The sequence below is a fragment of the Botrytis sinoallii genome, assembly GCF_014898435.1.
Source record: "Botrytis sinoallii strain Bc 23 chromosome Unknown BSIN_001, whole genome shotgun sequence".
Classification (NCBI taxonomy): domain Eukaryota; kingdom Fungi; phylum Ascomycota; class Leotiomycetes; order Helotiales; family Sclerotiniaceae; genus Botrytis; species Botrytis sinoallii.
Genome location: NW_024066028.1, coordinates 3,878,373 through 3,884,372, shown reverse-complemented (window position 1 = coordinate 3,884,372; position 6,000 = coordinate 3,878,373).

The following is a 6,000-nucleotide window of genomic DNA, read 5'->3' as shown; positions in this document are numbered from 1 at the left end:
CAAGCTTATATTTAGATGCTATAGTCTAATCTAATTTATTTTAAATAATTTGGTATTGTACGAATATTATTTTATTGACAAAAAGAAACAAAACTTGAGGTATATAACCATTGAATATTCTTTATATTTAGGCTTGTTTTGTATTCTCGAATTGTTGGTAATGGTATCGAAAAGAATAATAATAATTCCCTTACTAGATTTGATTTTCTTTATTTTTATTCTACGATCTTGTTTATTACTACTAAATGTATTTTCAGCTAGTTTTATATTATCTATACTTGTATATCTATATTCTTATTATAAGCCTTTATGTAATAATGGTTTGCATTAGAAATAAGTATTACTTTAATAAATATATCTTGTTTTGTGTTAGTATCTTCAGATTTATAACCATTATCAAGTTTGTTATTGTTCTTTATATATAATAATCAATAATCTTTTATTTTATAAGCTTTTTGAAAAACAATCTTTGATAATAATAATATATTCAAAACCCTTTTGGTTTTTGGATTAATACTTTGAAGAGTTGAAGTATTATCAGATTATTGCTGAATTGATTTGATTATAAATGCTTAAGGGTATAAGCTCCCCTTACGATAATATTACATTACATAATATTGAAAAGTAAAAGAAAATATTATATTCGCCTAATCTATAACGTGGTTTATCAGTGCGTGGCCCATATCAGTGGGTGGCCCACTTTCACCTCAATTCGACTCCCTCATTTCAATACACATTTTATCAACAACTCACAATGGATTCGAATAATAAAGAAGCTTGTATATTACTCGCTATTATAGCTATTCAGAAAGATAAAAAGCTAAATACTCAAAAGGCTATAATACTATATAATATTCCATAATCAATATTACAATATAGAATTAATGGTATGCCTCTTTATACAGAAATTCAACCTAAATCTCAAAATCTCTTGGAACTAGAAGAGAAAATCATTATTCAGTATATAATTGATATAGATTCAAGAGGTTTTTGTATTTAAACAAAAGGGAATGGAAGATATAGCGAATCATATTCTTGAATCTTGAAGTGCAAAAAGAGTTGGAAAGCTTAGGCTTATTGATTTATTAATGTTATATAAAGCTAAAAATGTGTTTTAAATGTATTTATGACTTTCAAAAAGCTTTCTGCGAAGATTCTATATTTATTGAAAACTAATTCCGATTTATATTGAATATGTGAGTGAAATATGATATTCTCGATTGCGATTTATAGAATTTTGATGAAATAGGCTTTATGATAGAAATAATAAATATTGTATAGTTATTATTAATGCTGAGAGATGTGGTAGAAGTAAAGCTATATAGTTAGGCAATCGAGAATGGGTTATAGCGATTATATGTGGCAATAGTAAAGGGGATACTATACCCTCCATTTCTGATAGTTCAAGGATAGGTGTATCTTTCCAATTGGTATACAGAACCGATCTTTCTACAGATTGGGCTATTAAACCTATAAGCAATGGGTGGACGAATAATGAGACAGGATTAGAATGATTGAAATACTTCGATAAACATATAAGAAATCGAACTAAGGGACAAATATAGAATATTAGTGCTGGATGGGTATGAAAGTTATGAATTAATATTATTTTCAGAATTATTGTAAAGAAAATAATATTAAATGTATGTGTTTATTATTGTATTTAAATCATTTAATCTCGTCTCTTGATATTGGATACTTTAGTATCTTAAACGAGAGTATGGTATACAAATTGAGGGGTTTATAAGGGTATATATCAATTATATCTTAAAGGTCAAATTCTTTATAACTTTCAAAGCTGTATATCAATGATCAATTATAAATCAGAATATGAAATCAGGATTTTGAGAAGTAGGATTAGTTCTATTCGATTCTGAAGTAGTATTTTCTAAGTTAGATATTCGAATCTATATATCTATTTTTCCTCTTCTCAATTTAGAATCTTGGATTTCTCAAATACCTTATAATCCTACAGAAATGCTTTTTTAATCAATACTAATTAAATCTCGAATAACTCGTTATCAATCAAGCTTTCCTATATCTTTATTTGAAACTGTACTAACTTTAGCTAAAGGTATAAAGAGATTAGCACATAAGAATACACTTTTGAATGTAAAGATTTGTATACTTCGAAAGGCAAATGAGATATTAAGTAAACATTGATGTGCAAAAAAAACCCAATTATATTAAGGAGGAGTATTTACTGGACAAGAAGCTATAGATATATTATTTCAATAAGAGATTGATATCCAAATTCGATACAATAGATATCAAAATAAAGGAAATTCCAATATGGAGGTATCCTCTAGTCGATGCTGTAGCAAGTGTGGAAAGACAGGTCATAATATAAGAATCTATAAAAATGATATAATAAATCCTAGATTATTAGATTTATAATAGTTTTAATCAATTGATTCAAAGATTGTTAAGAAATATAAATTTGAAAATGTAAATTGAGGTGAAAGTGGGCCATCCACTGATATGGGCTATGCACTGATAAACCACGTTATATGAGTTATAGTATTATAATTATGACAAACCAAAAATGACTGGTGTATTAGGGGAAAGTTTTGTAATAAAGAATATCTAGGTTTCTAAATATAATTCCATTGCTATAGGTATAATAAAGTATTTCATAATAATATTTGCTATATTATTATTGGCTAAGTAAAGCTGTTAGCAATGAAATAAAAGTTGAATATAAATTTTATATTGGTTAACAAATAATTGATTAGTGAATACTTTATCAAAACACTTGCTATCAATTAGATTGGTTATATTAAAGAAAAAAATATATATTAGAAACATAATAATTTAAATAAATAAAGATTTGCTATTTATAAAACTGAATTATAACGGTTCAGTACTATCTACAGTATATCTTATCCATTCCTCATTTCTTGATAATCTCCACAACCGACTTATTATAAAGATAATATATTTCCCGGAAATTTGTATATACTGTTGAATAGTAATAATAATATTGTACTGTTGTATGAAGAAATATTAAAAATACTTTCCAAAAATACTAAAAAACCATTCTCGATATAACCATAAACTATATTAAACTATTATCGCGCATAAGGCTATTATTGATGGTTATATTCTCAAAAATCATTTTGATTGTAATTACTATTACTTTGATATTATCCGCCTCAACCAAATTGTTGATTTCCTTTTCTGATATTTGTGACACTTTGCCTTAGAAGAACTGCGAGAGCAGGGTACAATTTATCCTTAGAATCTATAACTATAGAATTGGGAGCAAAGCGCTTGTAGAGTGCTTCTATATACTAGCTATATATATATGATCGTGTATGTATACAAGTGTGTACATAAACGATTGCAACTGTGATTGAGTGTGATCTGTAACACTACCCTCCCTTTTGAAAAAGCTTGTCCTCAAACTTCACAATTATCTAATCTGTAAACACATTAGCAATCCTAATAAAATATTATTGTTTATATTATAATATAGCATAATAAACAAATATATACACAAATTTTGCTTTTTTTATAATGGAAAGGCATATAGGAAACAAAGGAAACTGTTTTGTAGTCTAACAACAATATAAAGCCTTTGAAGTATATAGATTGCCTGAATTTCCCTCTCTCTTCCAAATCTTTTCCGATCACTTATTTTCTTTATATTCTTTGATCAATAATCAATATATCTTTTATACCATTAAGAAAACATAATAGCAAGAATAAATTGTTGCTAGTACAACTGAAGCAGCAGGAGAATGTATATATAATAATAAATTGATTATTTTTTTTTATATTTGTTTTACTAATATATTTCTTTATAGTTTATAGTAAAAAGAATATCTGCCTTTTTTATTATATAAGGTAAATATTCTATTGAAGAAAAGAAGAAGTTGAGCTGTAATAAAAGTAGTAATAATCCTATTGATGAGAAGGAGGATAATAAGGAAAATGAATTGAATAATGAAAATACATATAAATAAAGCTTTTTTCTGATATTTTCGGTTTATAATTGGTTTGTTTAATAAATATAATTATAGATACTGAAGGCAATATACCTAAAGATAGAATCGATTTTTAATATACTTATTGGATATATCCGTTTCATTATCTTTTAAGATAGAATTTGGAGAAAGAATATAATTTCTTGATTGATTATATTGATAATTACAAAAAGAAGTTTGCTGATAAATTAACCATAGCAATACATCATTTTCGTGATTTTGAAAATGATAATAAGATAATTGAGAAAGATATTCTAAAGGCCTTACATCAAAATCAACCTAATCACAAATTCGATATACCCCATCATAAAAGTGTTAGCTTTATTAATATCAATAAATAGAAATCTTCAAATAAGAGATCACCAAAAAAGATGATACCACAATAGGAATAATATATTCGAAAAGATAGCTGAATTTGTGCTGGCTGTGTATGTAGTTATATTTCCGATAAGGGAGATAGTATTTATTATTGATTTTCTGAATAATCATTTAGTTAATTTCGCTGTTTACTTTATCTAACTAGCAAGTATAAGTATAAACACTTACCTAACAGAAATATACACAAGATATTTCTCTAATATCGATCAACTATTACTAAGTACAGCAACATGGTAAAAGTAAATTACAACTTTACCAGTTTTTAGCAAAGTTAACTCTTAAGATAACTTGACATACAGAAGGAGCTAAAAAGTCGCGTTTCGAAAGAAATACTTCCTTTTACCCTTACTCGAAAAGCTGTGGAGTATTGTGTGGCAAAAGCCGCATTGCAAGAAGATGAATTGGAACAACAGCACCAGCTCGTTCTAACTCAAATGGAAGCAGAGCTTTCGACAGTTTGCAAGCAGTTAAATGTGATTGAGCACTAGTTCGGTTTTGTTGTCGCATATGCTACAATTAAGGGTTGTTTTGTCTTTTAACTTATAATTGTTCTATATATACTTGTTATTGTTATTAACTAGAGACTCAACTAATATTTCGATTTAAACCATTCAGTCTTTGTTATCATGCCTTGCCCAACCATAACCATTAATACCTATAGGGGTTTTCTTTCTAGTTTGATTTAAGCCTACCGGGTAGAGGAAAAGATTTTCTTTATTGACATTTCATTTTTGTCCAATCGCTTTCAGTCTTTTGTGTAATTAGGATTTTCTTTGTTATAATAATAAATTAAAAAAGTTCTTTTTATCTTTTTCATTTATATATTGATTGTTATCTATAAAATTGTAATTATTTTTTTTATTTTTGTAAAAACAAATCCATTTTGGTAAGTGTGTAAAGGGTCCTGGTAGAATGGGATTTTGTAAATAGAAGTTATAGAGGTAGTGTGAGGCAGTTTTTAAATTAGAGGCGGGGTACCAGGTGAGATTGTTATTGGTATTCAGCTATAATACTCTGTATTTAAGCTATTGGTGTATTTTCTTTACAACTAGAATACACTTCATTTCCTATTTGATATTATTAATAATATTTATTGGGGGTGGTGGTTTAAGGATTTATCTAGAAAGTAGATTATTTACCATTTTGTGAAACTTGCTAGATGGAAATATAGAGTGGATTTTCATAGTGGGTGGTAAGTCTAATCGAAAGGAATCTTTGGTTTGATTAATAATCTTGAATTTACCTTAAATAGGGTAATCTAGTTTTTTGAATGGTTGTTATATTAAAAAGTCCCTTATACTAAGCTATATATAATCTCCTATATCAAAATCGATTAAACAATAATACAAGTTAATCAATCGAGATATCTTTTCTTACACACACAAGATATTTTCTTTTACTCAATCGAATACTAGTTTATTGTATTTAGTATATTCTTTAATATCAATTATATTCAAATTGTTGATAGGTGTGGTAAAATCGAGTTTCCAATTCTAGGGATTGCAGGGTAGATAACCATACAAGATCTCGTATAGGGTTTGACCACCTAATAATTCATAGAAAAATGTGAATTGAGTATAATCCATTATTGATAGGAATTCAGATTAATCATTTTGATAATAGTTTATAAAAG